At 46.4% G+C, this 21,769-nt stretch overlaps 1 long non-coding RNA gene across 1 annotated transcript; it reads right to left on the reverse strand.

Annotated features, from left to right (window-relative positions):
* Positions 1-554: 554 nt before the first annotated feature.
* Positions 555-21,767, reverse strand: LOC122464417. Its single transcript, XR_006288411.1, has 4 exons — positions 21,532-21,767; positions 21,165-21,393; positions 10,632-10,693; positions 555-1,011 (listed from the first exon to the last, which is right to left on the reverse strand). It is a non-coding gene; the product is annotated as an uncharacterized LOC122464417 (long non-coding RNA).
* Positions 21,768-21,769: the final 2 nt, after the last annotated feature.

The raw sequence follows: 21,769 nt of genomic DNA on the forward strand, positions 1-21,769 counted from the left end.
GCATCTGAGGTTGCCGGGCAGGGGTGATGCAGCCCCCTCACTCATCTGTATTGCACCCGGGAATGTCACAGGGCTTAATTCTGATGAGCCCACTGATGCTTACACACAAACATAAAAAAATATTTGAGAGAACACAGGGTCATTGTCAGGAATATCCCCTGATTCCAGTAAGTCCACATCCCCTTTATACACTTGTTAAGGTGGAGTGGTTGCAACCTCAGCTGGGAAGGCCTGGCTAGTGCCTTCTTGTCAACAGATCCTGTCAAAAAGATTTATGCTGGCTTCATCAGGAACAGTGCCTGATTAAGGCACAAGTTAACTAAGCTACATCTTAGGGCCTCACACTATGAGAGGCCTCTACAAAAGAGGAAACTGACTCCATTTCATATTTCATCAAAATCGGTTGATAAATAAAGGAGATATGGGGAAAAGAAGATTATTTCTAAATGGAGACATTTTCATTCAAATATGTCAAAAATATAACCATCTGGCTACACAAATACCCTTACCCTACCCTTACCCTTCACTAATTGTTCATTATTGACAGGTGGGAGCAGGGCTGAGAAAAAAACAATAATTGCACTTGTAAAATTAGTATTTCTACGAGTAAGTCTGTTATCAATCTCCTACAGCAGCGTTTTGTTGGCCAGCTGGTACTGGTAAAATTCTGACCGTGCCTTCATAACTTATTTAAATAAATAAATAAACAATCTCATTGCCGATAAAATTGGGAAAAATGTGAGGTCGGAGACGGCACTGCCATGAAGCCATCCTGCCAAGCTCATACTCATATGTTAGTGTGTTCTTTCTTCTTTTGATCTGTACATATGTACAATTGTGTATTTTAGGGCGTACACTGCTTTCTGCTTCATGTGCTATCCATGCTTCACATGATTGAGGTTGAAGGTGATCGTCTTATGGACTTGGGTCAAGTGGATCTTGAGGAGGATAAATTTGTGTTGGCTTCCCTCCGTCAGCTTTGGGAACCTTCATGGTAAATATCAGAAAGTGCTGATGAAAGGATAAATAGAGGGTTTTGAGAGAAGTGAAGAAAGATATACATATACAGTAACTCCACACTTAATGTCTTCTCACTTAATGTTGTTTCGATCTTCCATCCCTGCTCAATTACAGAACATGCTCCATTTAAAGTTGTGCAATGCTTCACTATAACATCGTTTGGCTGTCTGCTTTGTCCACAGATGGCAGCCCCCCTATCAGCTCCCCTACGACCCCCCACAGTGCCTCCCGCCTTCCGGCAGACCTGACGGATCAGCGCCTTCCCCCTTCACCCCCCACCATCTGCTCGCGACAATTAGCTGGCTTGCAGTGTTCAGGAGGGAGTGGGGAGGAGCGAGGACTGGGCATGCAGGCTCCCCCTCCCTCCCCTGCCTCCCAAATGCCACAAACCAGCTGATTGCTACGGGCAGGAGGCAGGGGAGGGAGGGGGGAGAAGCGAGGACACGGTGTGCGGAGTAAAGGGGGGGTGCTTCGGGGAAGGGGTGGAGTGGGTGGGCCAAGGGTTGAGCCTCCCGCCCCTGGTGCTTGCAGAGTAGCGGAAGCTGCTGCTGCTGCTGCTGCGCAAGGTGCTTCTCCTAGCCTACAGCACCTTCAGCCTCCTTGCCTGCCTCATTCTCTCCAGTGCCAGTTGGCTGTGCCTGTGTGGGGTAAGGCAGGGGCACCTCCCAACTATAGTACTGTACTGTACGCCCACATTTATATTCATTCTTGTGGGGAAATTGGATTCGCTTAACATCATTTCACTTAAAGTCGCATTTTTCAGGAACACAACTACAACGTTAAATGAGGAGTTACTGTATATCCAACTATTCTGAGTACTTGGTGAGCAAGTTTTTCATAAACATACAGCTAAGGGTATCATAAAATCCCTCCTTACCTGTAAAGGGTTAAGAAACTCAGGTAACCTGGTTGGCACCTGACCAAAAGGACCAATAAGGGGAGAAGATACTTTCAAATCTGTGGGGAAACGTTTTTGCTTTGTTCTCTTTGTTGGTTCTCTCCGGGTCAGCGAGGAATCAGGACAGGGAAAATACATCTCCCAAAGCCCTATTTGAACTAAGCATCTAGATTACAAAAATTGTAAGTAAAGCAAGGAAATACATTAATCTATTGTTTTAGCTTGTGAATTTTCCCTTTGCTAGAGGGAGGTTTATCCCTGTTTTTTTGTAACTTTTAAGTTTTGCCTAGAGGGAAATCCTCTGTGTTTTGAATCTGATTGTCCTGTAAAATTACCTTCCATCCTGATTTAACAGAGGTGCTTCTTTTACTTTTTTTTTCTTTATAATAACCTGTTTTTTAAGAATCTGATTGGGTTTTTAGTGTCCTACAAACCCACGGGTCTGGTTTGTGCTCACCTTGTTTATTTTTCAAGCCTCCCCAGGAAAGGCGATGTAGGCCTGGGGGGATATTTTGTGGGAATAGGAACTCCAAGTGGTCCTTTCCCTGACTCTTTGTCAAATCACTTGGTGGTGGCAGCATACCTCAGTCCAAGGACAAATAGAGATTTGTGCCTTGGGGAAGTTTTAACCTAAGCTGGTAGAAATAAGCTTAAGGGGTCTTTCATGTGGATCCCCATATCTGTACCCTAGAGTTCACAGTGGGGAGGGAACCCTGACAAAGTTATTGCAAACTATGTGCATATAAGATTTATAGGCTATTAAAGTCGACAATATTCATTATATTTGCTTGAATATAGGTTAGTTTTTCTCACTTTCTCAATGCCTGTCAAGAGATTACCAGTCTTTTCTCTGGTAAATTCTTTCTCTTTCATGCATATAGCTTGTTGTCACTCTGTGTATTTGAGGTGTTTACTCGAGATTAATTCATGGTCCTGGGGGAGAGAGAGGATAGAGACGCAAACGCGAAAAGAGATGTCTGCCTAGAAAAAAGACTGGGATTTTCCGCTTGATGGGTTTGGAGTGCCCAAGATAATATTTTATTACAGGTAGTATGCTGTGTAAAAATTCTTATACAGACTTATAAATCACATATCATATGCATAATGCATTGTAGCATTTTTATAGTATGGCAAAACAAAAATTCCAACAATTTATTTTTTCGTAGTAACAATTCAATCAGAATAAACCTTTGTAAATATATTTCATATATTATCTGGATAAACTTTGTATTTCCCAAGCAAAATCTATCAAATGTTTTTTTCATTTATTCATATGAAAAGAAGGATAATTTTCCTTATTCATGGTGTAAAAAAAATTATATATCCTCTCTTGTTTTCCTGTGTGAACACATATGAAATAGCACTAACTTCCACAGAAATATCCTGGTAAAATAACACAGGTTCTTCTTCGAGTGCTTGTTCACGTCAGTTCCAATCAAGTGTGTGAACGCCGCGTACACTGTCATCAGAAAGTTTTCCCTTAGCAGCTCCTGTCAGGTCAGCTGTGGAGTCCCCTGGAGTAGTGCCTTGATGGCGCTCAATATATGACCCTGCCAACCTGGGCCCGCCTCAGTTCCTTCTTACTGCCAGTGATGGTCATTGGAACTGCAGCCGCTTGCTTAGCAAGTCCTTCCCTTAGTGTCCTTTCATATAGTTAGCTTAGCCTAGTTTAGTTGTAGTTAGTCTTAGTTGTTAGTGTATATATAGTGTATATAGTGAGGTTTGGGAGCAGGGTTTCCCTATCCCAACCTGCCCTCACTTGGGCTCCGGGCCATGCCACGAGCCCAAGACTTTAAACCCTGCAGAACCTGCAGCAAGCCTATGCCAACGAGCAACCCCCATGACTTGTGTCTGAAGTGTCTGGGGGAGGTGCACCAGACAGAAAGGTGCAAGATCTGCAGGACTTTCCACCCCAGAACTAAAAAGGAGCAAGATTTCTGATTGAAACAGTTGCTCATGGAATCCGCCCTTCGTCCCCAGTCTGCTGTGGACTGCCAGGACCCCGCATCCAGCACGTCCATACGGAGTGCCGTGGCATTGGTATGTGACACGGTGCCAAGGAAGGACTCTAGTCTAAGAGACCCTCGGCACGAGCGCTCTCCGGCACCGCAGGATGCACAGACTATCCAGCACTGCTCGCATTGGCCGGTGCCGTACAAGCAGCATAGAAGAGCTGACAGGGGGCACTCCTTGGTGCAGAAAACAGTGGGACCTGCAGGCGCAGTACTGGGGCATCCCATGAAGGAGCCCTCGGTGTCCAGGCAGCAAGAGTCAGTGCCGTTGACTTCGGTTCCCACAGGGAGACCGTTGAGTCCAGCACGTAGCAGCTCCCAGGATGGGCAGTGCCAGGTGGAGAAGTTGGCCTTATCTTCCACCCCAGACACTTTTGAAGCAACCAGAGACTTAATAGCAATGACTGCTCCTCAGCCCCCAGTGATCAGAGATAAGCCTCTGGTGCTGCCACGACCAGCGCTGTCAAGGTTGATTTCCCACTCTGTCACTTTAAGTGCAGAAGGTGGGGGCCCACAAGGATTCTAAAAATTAATACTGGCCACTCCAGGCTGGTATTAAACTCCCAAGGTCACAGCTTCTCTCTGACCTTGGATGGGTAGATGCTGCCATCACCCAAGTGCAAACTCCTCCCCAGCCTTTTGAGACACCAGTCCCCAGCCTGGGTATCTCGACACCGGTCCCCTGTGCATCATAAACTCGGCACAGTACCATGCGGTGCCACCGTGGTCATCTCAGTTGAGATCTGTGTCTTCAGACTCAGACGTTGACTTGTACTATTCCTGTCGCAGCAGGCATAGATCCGACAAGCGACGGAGGGAGGCACCAACTGCATAGCAACCCCAGGGGCAGCCTCTGGCACAGTGGCCCTTTTGGACCCCCTGGGATTATCATCAGGACAAGGGCTCCTTTTCCAGGGGCTCCCTTTTGGTGACCTTGGAGCACCGACAACCCCAGACAGCCAAGAACCAGCCTACGCCCGGTGGTTCTGAGGCAACCTTGGCGCAAGCCTCACAGACAGCCCAGGTCGCTGCCAAGGCAACTCTGAGGCACGATGCATTGCAAGGCCAGGCTACTATCACCTTGGCTATGGTCGCCACAGAGGCCACAGATGCTGAACAGGAGGATGTCAGGAAGCTGGAGGGTCAGGAGGACCCCGTACCACCTCTGGCCTCCTTACCTTCATCCCTGGGTGAAGCAGTGTTGGGAGCTTCAACCTCAGACCTTCCCCAAATTGACCACAGTGCCCACCAGAACCTTCTACGAAGGATTGCCCATAACATGGTGTTACAAACAGAGGAGATGGTCAAACCCGAAGACCCCATGGTCGACATCCTTGTGCCAGAGGGACCATCCAGGGTAGCTCTGCTACTAATAAAACTATCCAGAGCAATATTAGGACTCTGTGGCAGACCCCTGCCTCAATCCCACCCTCTGCCAGTGGGGTAGAGCGCAAGTACTTTGTTCCCTCCAAGCGATACGAGTACCTGTTCTTTCACCTGCAACCATGCTCCCTCGTAGTATCGGTGGTGAATGAGAAAGAGAGATGGGGCAGCAAGGGCCAGCCCCTAAATCCAAGGAGTCAAAAAGGATGGACCTTTTTGGCAGGAAAATCTATGCAACTGGGGGCCTGCAGCTGAGGCTAGCTAACCAGCAAGCTATCCTCAGCAGGTACAACTTCAACTTGTGGGCCTCCATGTTGAAGTTTAAGGAGCTGATTCCACCAGACTCCAGAGCCGAGTTCTTAACTATCATTGATGAAGGGAAGGCAGTGGCACGAACCTCCCTCCAGGCTTCATTGGACTTGGCGGACTCGGCCACCCACACCCTTTCCTTAGGAGTAGCCATGAGGATGCGCTCCTGGCTACAGGCATCTGGGTTGTCCCCAGAGCTACAGCAAACCCTGCAGGACCTACCATTCAAAGGTGCAGGGTAATTTTCAGAGCAAAGAGACTCCAAGCTGCACAGTCTCAAAGACTCCTGGGCGACTATGAAGTCGTTGAGCATATAGCAACCCAATGACAATATTTCAAGCCCCAACCACAACAATACTGCCCCTATCCTCCTCGGCCAAGGCAGAATTTTTATAGGCATAGGAGCAGGAACAGCAGGCGCAAACCTTCCAGTCCCCTTTCTGAGCAGGGCCAAGGCCCAACCAAACCTTCATTGGGCTCTAAAAAGGCCTTTTGAATGGACGCCCGAGGATGGTGCACCCTCCATGACACCAGTTCCTTCCCCCTATTTTATGAATCGCCTATCCCACTTCTACCGTGCTTGGTCCCAAATAACATCGGATCGCTGGGTTCTCCGCATGGTAGAAATGGGATATTCTCTCCAATTCTGCTCCTTCCCTCCCTCCCACCTCCCTTCCCTGTCCCTCTTCAGGCACCCTTCTTACAAGCAACTTCTTATTCAGGAGGTGTAGGCGCTCCTTGCAGCTGGGGCAGTGGAGGAGATTCCTCAGGAGCTAAGAGGCTAGGAATTCTATCCCGTTATTTCCTAATCCCCAAAGCCGGGGAGGGGGGCGGGGGGGGGTCTCAGACTCATTCTAGACCTGTGAGGACTCAACAAATTCACGATAAAGTCGAAGTTCCACGTGTTCTCCCTAAGTACAATTATCCCTTCTCTGGATTCAAGGGGCTGGTACGCCGCCCTCGACATGAAAGATGCATATTTTCACATAGCCATTTGATCAGCACACAGACGATTTCTCCGGTTTGTGGTCAACCAAAAATATTATCAGTTCATGGTTCTCCCCTTCGGCCTGTCAACAGTCTCCCGAGTGTTAACAAGTGCATGTCGGTTGTAGCAGCCGTCCTCCGAAGGAGGCAGGTGCAGGTATACCCATACCTTGATGACTGGCTTCTCAGGGGCTGCACCAGGAAGCAGGTGGAATCTCAAGTCCGATTAGTCAGATCCACTTTCGATAGACTGGGTCTCCTCCTCAACCTGAACAAGTCAACCTTATCACCGATCCAAAGAATAGAGGTCATCGGGGCTTTACTGGACTTGGTATGGGCAAGAGTGTTTTTGCCAGACACCCAATTCCAGGCGATGACAGACATAATTCAAGGCCTCAGGTGATTCCTGACCACCACAGTAAGGGGATATCTGAGTCTCCTCGGCCACATGGCAGACTCCAGGCGTGACTCACTTCAGCCTACTGCCTGGGACGCGACAGCCTGGACATAGTGGTCACGGTGCCAGGGCAAGTACTCGAGTCCCTCCAATGGAGGCTCGACCCTCGGGCAGTCTGTGAGGGAGTTCCATTCAACAGCCCCCAGCCCTCCTTGTCCCTTGTAACAGATGTGTCAGCTCTGGGATGGGGCACGCATTTGGGAGACCTCCAAACACTATGGTCACTTGAGGAGTTTCCCCTTCATATTAACATCAAGGAGCTCAGGCCAGTATGGTTAGCATGCCAAACCTTTCAGGCCTGGCTACAAGCTCAGTGTGTGGCAGTGATGATGGACAACACCACTGTCATGTTTTACATCAACAAGCAGGGTGGAGCCCATTCCTCCCTGCTATGTCGAGAAGCCCTCCAGCTATGGGAGTTCTGCATAGCCCACTCCATTCACCTGGAGGTGTCCTATCTCTCAGGAGTGCAGAACGAACTAGCAGACCACCTCAGCAGATTGTTCCGAAATCACGAGTGGTCCATCCATTTGAATGTCTTACACGCCATTTTCCAAGGGTGGGGGTTTCCCCAGGTCGATCTGTTCGCCACCAGGAAGTGTCCAATGTTCTGCTTCTTCCAGAATCACAATCCAGGCTCAATCATGGACGCATTTCTGCTTCCCTAGAGAGGCCCTTTCCCCCGATCCCTCTCATGCACAAGGTACTTCTCAAGGTCCGCAGGGACAGAGAGGAGGTAATTCTGGTGGCCCCCACTTGGCCCCGACAACACTGGTAAGCCGCGCTCCTGGAACTGTTAGTGGACACTCTGATCAAGTTACCACTGCTTTCCGATCTAATCACTCAGGACCACCATCGCCTTCACCACCTGGACCTCCAGTCCCTCCATCTCATGGCCTGGAAGCTTCATGGTTAAACCCCATGGAGCTTCTGTGCTCAGAACCAGTAAAGGAGGTCCTGCTTGGCAGTAGGAAACCATCTACTAGGGCCACATATCTAGCTCAGTGGAAAAGGTTCACTTGCTGGTGTGCCAAGCAGCGTACGCCTCCACTACAGGCGTCTATACCACTCATTCTAGAGCACCTTCTGTCCCTGAAACAACAAGGACTGGCAGCGTCATCCATCAAAGTACATCTCGCTGCTGTCTCAGTCTTCCACCCGGAAGCGTCTGGCCGATCAGTATTTGCTAACCTCATGGGTCGGCACGGTCATATATTGAGCACCATGAAAGCACCACTCCAGGGGGCTCCACAGCCGACCCGATGGAAACTGCTAAGGGAAAACTTTCCGACAACTGTGCACGTGATGCGCACACACCTGATTGGAATGGACATGAACAACACATCTCAAAGAACAACAGTTAGGAGAAGGTGAGTAACTGTTTTTTTGGCATATAGATATAGATATATGTTGTATAGATATATAAACCTCAATATTTATAATACACAATTAAATTTTTTACTGGTTTCAATAAAAACTTTCTGCTACTAATTTTAGTACCAATATTAGGTAATTCAGCATAACCTCTAAAAACAAAAATCAATTTTTTGGAAAAATACAACCCGCATAAAATTTTTTGATGGTTTGCTTATCACCTGGGTATAATTCATATCAATATAACAAATAGTTGAACTTTAAGATTGTGGGTTATCTGCATCCTGTATCCTCTATTGCCATCCTATCTCCTCTAAGAGTGTCACTGTGTATTCAGGCTAGGAATTCCACAATTTAGATGCCCCAACAGAGAAGAAAACTTTCCTGAGAATTCTCCTGGTAAATTGTATTATTTACTGTATTTTTTTATTTTTTATTTTTTATATTTTATTCTTTACTTCTACTTTACTTACATATACAATTAGTTCAAAGAATTTGTCTAAAATTTATTTCTGTCGTGATGTCATCATTACAGAGAGGGCTGCTGAAAATTAAGATTATTATTCTATTTTTACAACTTTGCCTTTTTATATATGCAAATATAAAGCTTTTGTGTTTATATTCTTTTTTTATGGTATGGGGCCTCTTGACACGACATACCTCAGCATGTCATAATCCAGCCCTGATCAGGACTGAACTAGTTGCAACTACTGGTTGTAAAGAGATAAGAGTCTTTTTTTGTCAGGGCAGCCTGACCATCTTGTGCCTAGATACTCTGGTGACCGGCACTTTTCAGGTTTAGTAAGTTCGAAGACTAGCCTGAATTTTCATTTCAACAAAAGCTTTAGGTATGATTCTGAGAGACCAGGAAAAAAAGGGTGAGATATTGTGTGCTTTGTCTCCAGGAGGCCAAACGTGGCCTAAAGCCATCTTTGCACACTCCCATTTCTGAGCCAGTCTGGGGCCAAAATAGTGCTTGGTGTCACAAGTAGCCCAAGGAGCTGCTGTAAGTTATAGCGGGACTTACAGGGTTTGTCAGGGTTCTTTCTCCACTCTGAACTCTGGGGTACAGATGTAGGGACCCGTATGAAATGCCCCCTAAGCTTATTCTTACCAGTTTAGGTTAAAACTTCCCCAAGGCACAGATTCCTTTCTTGCCTTGGGATCACTGCCACCACCAAGTGATTTAACAAACCATCAGGGAAAGGACCACTTGGAGTCCTATTCCCCCAAAATATTTCCCCAAGCCTACACCCCCTTTCCTGGGGAAGGCTTGAGCATATATCCTCACCAATTGGTTACAAAGGGACTACAGACCCAAACCCCTGGGTCTTAGAACAATGGAAAAATCAGTCAGGTTCTTAAAAAGAAGGATTTTATTTAAAGAGAAAAAGGTAAAAGAATCACCTCTGTAAACTTAGGCTGGTAGTTAACCTTACAGAGTAGCAGAAAATTCAAAGAGCACAGAGGAACCCCCCCAGCCTTTGTTTCAAAGTTACAGCAAAACAGGGATAAACCTCCCTCTAGCAAAGGGAAAATTCACAAGTTGAGAAAACAAAGATAAACTAATATGCCTTGCCTGGCTGTTACTTACAAGTTTGAAATATGAGAGACTTATTTTGAAAGATCTGGAGAACATGGATTGATGTCTGGTCCCTCTTAGTCCCAAGAGCGAATGGCCACAGAAACAAAGAACCCAAAACAAAACCTCTCTCGCCCACCAGATTTGAAAGTATCTTTTGTACCCATTTTGTCCCCAAATTTGTTAGTCTCTAAGGTGCCACAAGTACTCCTTTTCTTTTTGTTCCCATTGGTTCCTTTGGTCAGGTGCCAACTAGGTTACTTGAGCTTCTTAACCCCTTACAGGTAAGGAGGAATTTAGGCTACCCCTATCGTTATGACAGGGTTGTGCTCCACACAACCCAGAGCTGTCCCACACTCTCCAGTTCACTGTCTTATGTCCTTACCCCCTCCAGCCTCAGAGATGGCCCCAGCCATGCTTGCTAGGCTGGTGCTTGCAGCCTACAATGCCTGTGCTGGAGGAGTTCCCCCATGGCTGGCTAATGAGTTTTTACAGCACTTGTACATTACTGCAGTAAGGTATGGGGGGCCATAGTAGGAGAATCCCTCCCAATATCAGGGGAACAACCCTACCGGAAAGTTTAATTGTAGAAATGGGAGAATTTCTTACCTCATCTGAAGTATTCTGAGCTGCAGAGGCAGGTTTGTCAGAACTGCTGGAGATGGAAGACCCTGGCAGAACAAGTGTCTCTTATAAGTCCTAATCACATGAAACAGTGGAACATGAGACTCTGGCAATGTGTGTCAGAATTATGGATCATAACTTGGATTATCTCTAAAGATAAATAAAACCCTTGTTTTGAAGATTTTCTTAATATTCCATGAAAAATCTTAGTTACTAGAGCAGAAGGCAAAAAGCCTATTTGCCACGGTTCTTAGTCTAGGAAAATGATAGTGGCTCTCTTCCAATATCCAGTTATCCATGACAGTCACTGACAAAGTTGCTGATTCCCTGTAGGGGAACATAATTAGCCTGAAGGGCATTGTTTACTTTTTGAAATGCAGATTGTGTTTTGATGTGGTAGGCACAGAGCCTATCTGAGGTAAGAGAGGGCATCTGTGATTATGCTGCGTGAACTAGGGATACTGATTAGATTTTCCCCTCCAAAATCTAATCCAGATCTCCAGGCCCTCTGCAGAAACCCAAAGAGAATGCTTGTCAACCCAAGCAACTTCTGTATAATCGTTTGTGTGTGACTACACTAAAGTATTCTCTGCTTAAGAACCTCAGGGGTTTACCTGGTTCCATCAATTAATTCTAGTAACCCTACATTTCATGGCTAGGGCCAGCGGCTTTTGACTCTCTCTCATACCAATTCTGAAATGTTTGCTGTGGCTAAAATGGAAGATGCGGGAGGGCTGAGGGAACGAAATGCTCGAGGATTTATCAAAATCGGCTAAGGGCTGAGTGGTTAGTGGTACGGTAGAGGATCAATGTTTCCCTGTTTTCTGCTCTGGATCAGCTGAGCTAATGTAAGCCTCTGACACACAGAACGCCCTGAGGGAATGTGAGATAGAAGGAAGTTGCTGATTAAGCTGGCTAATAGCCTGAGGGAACAGTGCCCTGCCTTCTGAGTAAACTGACATTTCTGAGTGGGGGTTGTAGCAGAAATGTTAACAGTGACACTTTAAAAGGATAATCGTGTATTAAGCAGTAAAAATAAATAATTCTGTTAGCTCTAAAATAATTTAAAATATGGAAACAAATATTTTAGAAGGTAAAACAAATCATAGCAATTAGGTGTCTGTTGGCCAGCCTGGGTGGTTGATCCTGCTTTGATTGAGGTCTCAATGAATGGGAGAACTCCAGCTGACAGCATAATTCCCTCTCATCCCTGCACACATTTGTTGCTTTGTTCAGTGCTGGCACAAATATTACTCTCCCTGAGCATTTATACAGCACTTGTTCATAGATCTCAAAACACTTTACGAGGGTGGGAGAACATAATTTTTCCATTGTACAGATGGGGAAAATGAAGCACACAGAGGTTAAATGACTTGCATACCATGACTTGCATACCATGTGGAAGCACAGGCGTTCAACCCCCTGGCTCTGCCCTAGGCCTGCTCCCACTCCACCCCTTCCCCCTAGGCCCCACCCCGACCCTGCCTCTTCCTGCCCTGCTCAACCTCTTTTCCCTAGGCCCCACCTGCCCTGCCTGTTCCCACCCCTGCTCCAACCCCGACCCGTCTTTTTCCACCCCCGCCCCACCTCTTCCCACCGAGTTCTGCTCCCTCCCCCAAGTGTGTCGCATCCTCACTCCTCCCCCACACCCTCCCAGCCTCCTGCATGCCGCAAAACAGCTGTTAATGGTGGGTGGGAGGTGTGCGGAAGGAGGGGGAGGCGCTGATCCATGGGGCCCGCTGGTGGGTGGGAGCTGCTTGGGGGGGATAGGGAGGAGCTGATAGGGGGGCTGCCAGTGGGTACTCAGCACCCATCATTTTTTTCCCATGGGTGCTCCAGCCCCAGCGTCGGCACCTATGTGTGGAAGAACAAAGAATAAATCCAGGACTCCTGACTCTGCTACTCTAATCACAGGACCATGCTGCCCCCCCAGCTAAGAGAAAAAGTCAATATTGCATAGGTTCACTTATTTTTTCATGCTACCAGGACCCCATTGTGCTAGGTGCTGTACAAAGACAGAACAAAAAGACAGTCCCTGCCCCAAAGAACTTTCAATTTGTGTAAGACAAGAGCCGACAGATGGTGAAGCACAAGGAAATGACGAGAATATTGGTTACCATGATATGCAGTAGTATCTGTATACCAGCAGCCTAACCTTTGTCAAGTTTTTTTGTAGGCATCTTGGAAAAGAGAAGTTTTGACCAGGGATTTGAAAGATAATGAAGTAGCTTTGTGGATGTTTAGGGAGAATGCCCCTGTGACACTGAGCCAGCGAGGGTTAAGTAACTAGCAGGCTGATAGAACTAAAAGCAACCTTTTAAGGACATATTAGAAAAATATTGAACTGGTAAACAGGGCCATTCCTTGAAGATAGTTAGCAAATCCATGTTAAATAGACTAGAGTTCTTGAAATGTAAGACTGTATTGTTAGACAATCAGAAGTAGATACTAATTGTATTTGTCTGTTGTGACAGGGTCGGGCCAGATGGCTACAGGAGAGTAATAGAAGGCAGATATATTAGCCCCAGGTTAAGTAGGTCCCTTTTCCCTGGGTAAGGTAACAGGGAAGGTTCCAGAACAATCAGGAACCTTCTGGAGACAATTAAGACAGACAGGCTGATTAGAACACCTGCAGCAAATCAAGAAGCTGCTAGAATCAATTAAGGCAGGCTAATCAGGGCACCTCGGTTTAAAAAGGAGCTCACTTCAGTTTGTGGTGCGCGTGTAAGGAGCTGGGAGGAAGAGGCGCTAGGAGCTGAGAGTGAGAACTCATACTGTTGGAGGACTGAGGAGGAAGGTCCTATGGGGAGGATAAAGAAGGTGTTGGGAGAAGACCATGGAGAAGTAGCCCAGGGAGTTGTAGTTGTCGCACAGCTGTTCCAGGAGGCACTCTAGACAGCTGCATTCCACAGGGCCCTGGAACCCAGAGTAGAGGGCGGGCCCGGTCCCCCCAAACCTCCCAACTCCTGGTCAGACACAGGAGGAGTCGACCTGGACTGTGGGTTCAGAAAAATGGCCAAGCTGAGGGCTGCCGTGAAGCTCCAAGGCGAGCAAATCCGCCAATAAGCGCAAGACCCACCAAGGTAGAGGAGGAACTTTGTCACACTGTGTTTACCTATATCTTGTTAGAAGTTTAACAATGTAATCTAATTAGCTTATAGATGCTAAACTTCTGTTCCTATCTGTAATTTTTCATCACTATAGTCTATTGATTCAGAGATATAAAGGGGATATTAACATTTAGATGAAACTTGTTATGTAATAAAATCATTGTGTTTATTTCTCTTTGAAGTTTGTAGTAAACTATCTAGGAACCGTTTGAGTGGTTAATTGCCTTATAGTTTATCAGTGTACCTAGTTATCGGTGTATGCCTAGGAAATAGAGATTTACTTCAAAGCAACAATGTACATTACCTATTCTTCATCCAAGGAATGCCTGCTGTGATCATTTGCTGACAAGAGGCTAATCAGCTGAGCTTTGGCTATAAAGGGACTTTAGGAATTGATCCTTACTATCTCAGATCTGCTTAAACTTTGTCATGGGAAGTTCAAACTGCAGGATTGAGATCTCCAGGTCGACTCTGGATTAGCCCTGCAATTTCTCATGGAAGAATTTGAACAAACTCTGCACATGGACTGCTTATTGGACTATAACCTATTGAACTGATTCTGGAAGGACTTTCACAAATTAGCAGTTTCACTATCTCTGCTACTGAAACTGACCTAAGAACTTTACTCATATCTGTATGTATCATCTTTAAACATAGTAACTCTTTTCTTTTTTAATAAATTTTAGACTAAATTCATGAGAATTGGCTGTAAGTGTGTATTTGGGTAAGATCTGAAATATTCATTGACCTGGTGGTAATGCATTCGGTCTCTTGGGATTGGTAGAACTTTATATATGACGAATAAGGTTTTAAATAACCCTCACTATATAGACTTGGCTGTCTGGGTAGGAGCCAAAGGCTGGATTGCTTAAAGGGAATTGTACTTTGGCTTCTTGGTAATTAGTAAGGTAGTTTTGTTTTGCTGAAGCTGTTTTGTTACTGGCTTGGTGAACCTAATTATAAGAATAAACCACCAGATTTGGGGATCGTCTTCCCTACTCTTTGCAGTTTTCCCTGACTGAGCATTCTCAGTACAGCCCTTCCAGCGACCATTGTCACAGCCTTCCATGCACATAGGGTAGCATGGGAGAAAGCACAAAGGTATTTGTTTTAAAATTTAGCAAGTGGGCAGTGGAGGCTGGCATCATGAGGTGATCAAAGGCTAGCATTGACAGCTCCATTGCGAATGAGATGATAGGTAGTGATAAATGAAATTGAAGTGAAGTAGGACCCACTGTCTGGAGTGACTCACAAGCTAGAATATCAACCTCAGGGCAGACTGTTAAGAAACAGGGCACAAACCCCAAACTGATTGTGAGTTCTATAATTAGAGTTCACCAACCAAGTAACAAGTGGTGGAAAGGGAGATAATAGTGAAGGGCAGTGTCCTGATGTAGGCTCTCATAGCTGTGTGTAACTCCAGTTATAATTTTGGAAGCTGTTTGAAGGGGTGGAGTGAACAGGGTACTTAGACGGGCCAGGAAGATGCAAGGAATGTGTGTGGGAGGAGTTTGGAGAGAGCATGGCAAGCAGTTCTGTATCGGCTGCAGGACGAGGGGTGCACGCATTCTGCCGGCAGTGCGATTAGGGACTTCAACATCTCCGTTTACTTCTCCATCACTTTTATCATCCGCTCCTGACCCATTAAAATTCACTCCTGACTCTCCTTCCTGTCCTGCCTGTCTATTTTATAATGTTTCTAATGTTCATTTACAGTCTTTCTCCATGCCCTGTGTTCTTGTTTTTCGGCATCTGAGGATCGGAGCACCTCTCGAAACAGCTCCTGCTCAGTCACTTCCTTATCTGGCAGAGGTGATCCGCCCACGTGTAGGGGGTTCCCCTAAAGGCCACATCTGCAGAAGCACAAGAAACAATGAACAGAAGCATCTCCTGGAGGCCATTTAAAGCGACATAACCAAGCACACTGTGTACACTGACACTTTATCTATCTAACTTTGCCGCAAAAAGTTCTATGTTCCTCGTCGAGGTGGCTTCATTTTGTTGGCAGAAGTAGTATTATAGTGTGTACACCTCCAATATTTTGTGAACAAAAGCTGACTTTTAGCAACAAAACTCTGTAGTGTAGACAAGGCCTCAGACACGAGTTCAGCATGTAACACAAATGGGTGTCCTAATCCAAAATGGAGGTTACAATATAAAATGGATCTCACTATTTGGCCCAGATGTATTCCATCCTGTCACGCCTTCATCTATAAGTCTCCCCCAGCCCTGTCTCCTTCCACCATAAAAAGGGGAAACCAGAAAAGGAGGGAGAGACTTTGCAGCTAAAAGTGCCACAGCTTCTCCCTCTGGAAGAACTCCTGTGGTTTGCAAGAGAGATTCATAGATATTAAGGTCAAAAGGGACCATTATGATCATCTAGTCTGACCTCCTGCACAACGCAGGCCACAGAATCTCACCCACCCACTCCTGCGAAAAACCTCTCACCTATGTCTGAGCTACTGAAGTCCTCAAATCATGGTTCAAAGACTTCAAGGAGCAGAGAATCCTCCAGCAAGTGACCCGTGCCCCATGCTACAAAGGAAGGCAAAAAAGGAGCCATGGTCTGACAGACCAGCTGTTGGAATTATTGTTTGTGCAGGGTATTACCATGGCACTCATTTAACCATAAATTCCTTTATTAAATCCAAAGTCTGAATGATATTTATACAATTGCTCTAAACATCCCTAAAAAAGCCTAAATAACAAGCAATTCTCTTCATCCAAACAGTAACAAAATACTTATAAGCATCTGAACTTATAAGACACTTAGAAACAGGCTAAACTCAGGGGTGTTTAGACCCATATTAGTTGACTCTAACTGGGTCAGGCAGGTACAGTAACTCCTCGCTTAACGTTGTAGTTATGTTCCTGAAAAATGTGACTTTAAGTGAAACGATGCTAAGCGAATCCAATTTCCCCATAAGAATTAATGTAAATGGGGGGGGTTAGGTTCCAGGGAATTTTTTTTCACCAGACAAAAGACTATATTATATATATATATATATATACACACACACACAGTATAAGTTTTAAACAAACAATTTAATACTGGTACACAGCGATGATGATTGTGAAGCTTGGTCGAGGTGGTGAAGTCAGAGGGTGGGATATTTCCCAGGGAATGCCTTACTGCTAAATGATGAACTAGCAATCAGCTGAGCCCACAAGGGTTAACCCATTGTTGTTAATGTGGCCTCACACTCTACAGGGCAGCACGAATGGAAGGAGGGCAGACAGTATGGCAGACAGAGACAGAGACACACACCCTGTGTGTGAGAGAGAGATGCACATTGCTCCTTTAAGTACACTGCCTTTTAAAGTTAATCAGCAAGCTGAGATGGCAGCTGCTGCCAGGAAGCTCCCTCCATCCTGAGCCCTGTCATGTGTCCCCCCTGCTCTATGGAAAATGGGGTAAGCAGGTTGCAGGAGCAGGGGGGAGGGGGACACCCTGACATTAACTCCCCTTCCTTCCTGCCTGCACAGCAAGCAGGAGGCTCCAGGGAGCAGCTCCAAGGCAGAGGGCAGGAGCAGCACATGGCAGTAGGGGGAGGGTCAGCTGTACTGCCGGCAATTGATAGCTTTCTGGGCGGCTGCCGCACAGGGAACTTAGGGGAACGGGGAGCTGATGGGGGGCTGCTGGTTAGGATGACCGGACAGCAAGTGTGAAAAATCGGGACAGGGAGTGGGGGGTAATTGGCGCCTATATAAGACAAAACCCCAAATATCAGGACTGTCCCTATAAAACCGGGACATCTGGTCACCCTACCGCCGGTCCACCCTGGTTCCAAGCCCCCACCAGCTAGCTGCAATGGGCTGCTCCTCCTGCAAGCGGTGGACAAAGCAGGCAGCTGCCAAACAACGTTATAAGGGAACATTGCACAACTTTAAACGAGCATGTTCCCTAATTGATCAGCAACATAACAACGAAACAACATTAACCGGGACGACTTTAAGTGAGGAGTTACTCATAGACTTGAAGGTCAGAAGGGACTATTATGATAGTCTAGTCTGACCTCCTGCACAACGCAGGCCACAGAATCTCACCCACCCACTCCTGTAACAAACCCCTGACCTATGTCTGAGCTATTCAAGTCCTCAACTCATGGTTTAAAGACTTCAAGGTGCAGAGAATCCTCCAGCAAGAGACTCGTGCCCCTCGCTGCAGAGGAAGGCGAAAAATCCCCAGGGCCTCTGCCAACCTGCCCTGGAGGAAAATTCCTTCCCGACCCTAAATATGGCGATCAGCTAAACCCTGAGCAGGTGGGCAAGACTCACCAACCAGACACGCAGGAAAGAATTCTCTGTAGTAACTCAGATTCATTAAAAATTCTTGCTAATGGGCTTGCAATTTCACATGCCATTTCCCTTAATATTCTTGGATGAAGATTATCTTGGCCCCCCAATTTAGTCCCTTTAAGCTGTTCAAGTTTGGCTTCTACCTCGGATGTGGTAATACCTACCTCCATATCCTTATTCCCATTTGTCACCCTACCATTATCCCTAAGCTGCTCATTAGCCTCATTAAAGACTGAGGCAAAGTATTTGTTTAGATATTGAGCCATGCCTAAATTATCCTTAACTTCCACTCCATCCTCAGTGTTTAGCGGTCCCACTTCTTCTTTCTTTGTTTTCTTCCTATTTATATAGCTATAGAACCTTTTACTATTGGTTTTAATTCCCTTTGCAAGGTCCAACTCTACATGGCTTTTGGCCTCTCTCACTTTATCACTACATGTTCTGACCTCGATAAGGTAGCTTTCCTTGCTGATCTCTCCCATCTTCCACTCCTTGTAGGCTTTCTGCTTTTTCTTAATCACCTCTCTGAGATGCTTGCTCATCCGGCTTGGTCTACAACTCCTGCCTATGAGTTTTTTCCCCTTTCTTGGGATGCAGGCTTCTGATAGTTTCTGCAACTTTGACTTGAAGTAATTCCAGGCCTCCTCTGCCTTTAGATACACAAGTTCTTCAGTCCAATCCACTTCACTAACTAATTTCCTTAATTTTTTTAAAATTAGCCCTTTTGAAATAAAAAACCCTAGTCACAGATCTATTTTTGTTTATCCTTCCATTTAGTTTGAACTGAATTAGCTCATGATCGCTCGAACCAAGGTTGTACCCTATAACCATTTCTTCTATGAGTTCCTCGCTGCTCACCAAAACCAAATCTAAAATGGCATCCCCTCTTGTTGGTTCAGCAACTACTTGGTGAAGGAATCCATCAGCTATAGCATCTAGGAAAATCTGAGCCCTATTATTATTACTAGCATTTGTCCTCCAGTCTATATCTGGGAAGTTAAAGTCTCCCATGATCACACATTTCCCATTAGTATTTACTTCATTGAAAACATTAAAGAGGTCTCTATCCTTTTCCAGATCGGATCCCGGCAGTCTATAACACACCCCAAGCACTATCTCAGGGGAGGCTCTAGTAGCTTTCTTCTCCAATGTGATTTTTGCCCAGACAGACTCTGTCTTACCCATTCCATCACTTCTTATTTCTTTACAGTCTACCTCATCATTGATGTCAGGGCCAGCTCTAGGCACCAGCAAAACAAGCAGGTGCTTGGGGTAGCACATTTCTAGGGGCCCCTAGAAATGTGCCCCCGCCGCCCCAGCTCGCCTCCGCTCCACCTCCGCCTGCTCCCCTGAGCACACCACCGCCGCTCCTCACCTCCCCTGCCTGTTTCGCGCGGCAAGCCTTGGAGGGAGGGAGGAGAAGCTGAGCGGTGGCACGCTTGGGGGAGGCGGTGGTCGTGGAGCGGAGGTGAGCTGGGGTGGGGAGCGGTTCCTCTACCCCCCCGTTACTTCCTGAGCTCCCCCCCCTCCCTTGCTCACCTCCACTCCGCCTGCTCCCCTGAACTCACTGCCGCTCCCTCGCCTGAGAGGGAGGGGGGAGAAGCGGAGCAGCAGCGTGTTCAGGGGAGCAGGTGGAGTGGAGGTGAGCTAGGGCAGAGGGTTGCTGGGGGGGAGCCGCAGGAAGCAACGGGGGGTGGGGAATGTGGCACGCCCGGGGGAGGAGGCGGGGCCGGGGATTTGGGGAAGGGGTTGGTAAGGGGTGGAGTTGGGGCAGAGCCAGGGGCGGGGCACGAAAAAAAAGCGGGGGCGGACAAAAATGTTTTTGCTTGGGGCGGCAAAAATCGTAGAGCCGGCTCTGATTGATATACAATGCTACTCCACCACCTTTGCCTTTATTTCTGTCTTTCCTAAACAGCACATACCCTTCAATACCTGTACTCCAGTCGTGACTACTATTCCACCATGTTTCTGTTATCCCTATAATATCTGGTTTCACTTCCTGCACCAATAGCTCTAGTTCCTCCATTTTGTTACCAAGGCTCCTCGCATTAGTGTACAAACATCTTAATTTTTGCTGTTTGGCTTCGCTCACATTCTTTACCCGATTAGGCACAGACATTCTACTGCCAGTATCACCTATTACTATATTAGCAATGAACCCTTTAAGAATTTACCTTTTTATATGCATTAACAAACAAGTGATGTCAGTACCAATTATTGGACCTTAGCTAAGGCCAGATGAATGAGTTTCTTATATAGCCAATTATTTACTGTATCTGCTACCCAATTAAACTGTGTTTTATTTCTATTGCTTTAGCCCAAACCTTAAATAAAATAACATGGTATTTTGAACGGTCACTACAAGTTGAACATAACAACTCTTTTTTCTCATGATTTCATTCTTTCTGGTTCCATGCTTTGGGCCTATTGCTCATGTGAATATCCCACCTCAATTTAAAACCATAGTTCACCCAAATCTAATGTGTGTCAGAGCATGTCAATCAGAGTGAAACCAGAGGTGGGGAAAGTGAACACCTTACTCTAGAGCCTGGGGCATGGAGATTCTTTTGGCCTCCCTACACCTCAGCTATCTCCCCCATGCCACCCACACAGCTGCCCAGCCCACTGGGAGTATGGGGTAAGTGGGAAAAGGGTTTGTGGAAAGGACTGAGATATGAATGGGGACATGTGCAGGGCAGCCTTGGTCTAGAGATAGGGCAGTGCTTAATTTGTAATGAAAGAGGTGCCAGGGGTCAAGCATTTTTTTTACATTCATAACTGATGCAGCAAGCCCAGAGGTGCCATGGCTATGAACTGCCAAACCTAGAGGTGCTAGGGCTCAGCCCTGGCACAAATTAAGCACTGGGGTGATGCACCCACAGACCTACAGAGGTTGACACAGTGCGAGAGCAGATACTGAATGACCAGCTGCTGTCCCACAATACCTCACAGTAACTGCTTCTGTAATATGGTAACTGGTTTGGGACTTGACAAGCTATCAGACTTCAGAAGTTGTCAGTTATTTGGCTGAAGATGAAGAAACTAAACAAATTAAATGATCAAAAGATATTACAAAATGTTACTTTATACTTTCTACTTGAGTTCCTACCAGTTATTTCCGCTTCTTCAAAAGCTGTATGAACCTCATTTGCTTCCGTAATTCCCTTCCCCGCCCAGCATATAACATTCTGCCCATCCTAAATCAATGAGATATTTGTTCTGTTTATGAAGATCCTGTAGGGAAGCTTGAGTATTGGGTAATACTTCAGAGTGAGACACATCACAGCTGCAGGATTCTTCACCCTGGGATGCTCATTCAGTCCCATCAGAAGGGGTGCCTAGAGATTCACGCAGGGGCCTCAGAGCCAGGACTATCATCCACATTACAGGGTCAAAGACAAATCAAACCCCTAGGTGCTAGGCGCATACTGGTGGCTGGGGCAGTCTGAAAACTTGTTTCCTTGGATGGTAAGTACCTGTTTCCATGACTGATTCATCATCACCAGCCTGGTCCCAGCCAGCACCGAAAAGCCACAAGGCTGGGGCTAGGAGCTGCCCAACATCTAGAGGAAGGGTGGGACAAAAACTCATAAAGAAGGAAGGCAGCCTCCAGCGGCCCCTTTACACACTTATGTCCCTACTGTTATATCCGTCCTCACACCAGGGGCCTTGCTCACATTTGGGGCAGCGAGGAGGAGAGCACAGGAAATCAGA

The sequence above is a fragment of the Chelonia mydas genome, chromosome 2, assembly GCF_015237465.2.
Source record: "Chelonia mydas isolate rCheMyd1 chromosome 2, rCheMyd1.pri.v2, whole genome shotgun sequence".
In the NCBI taxonomy this organism is placed as follows: domain Eukaryota; kingdom Metazoa; phylum Chordata; order Testudines; family Cheloniidae; genus Chelonia; species Chelonia mydas.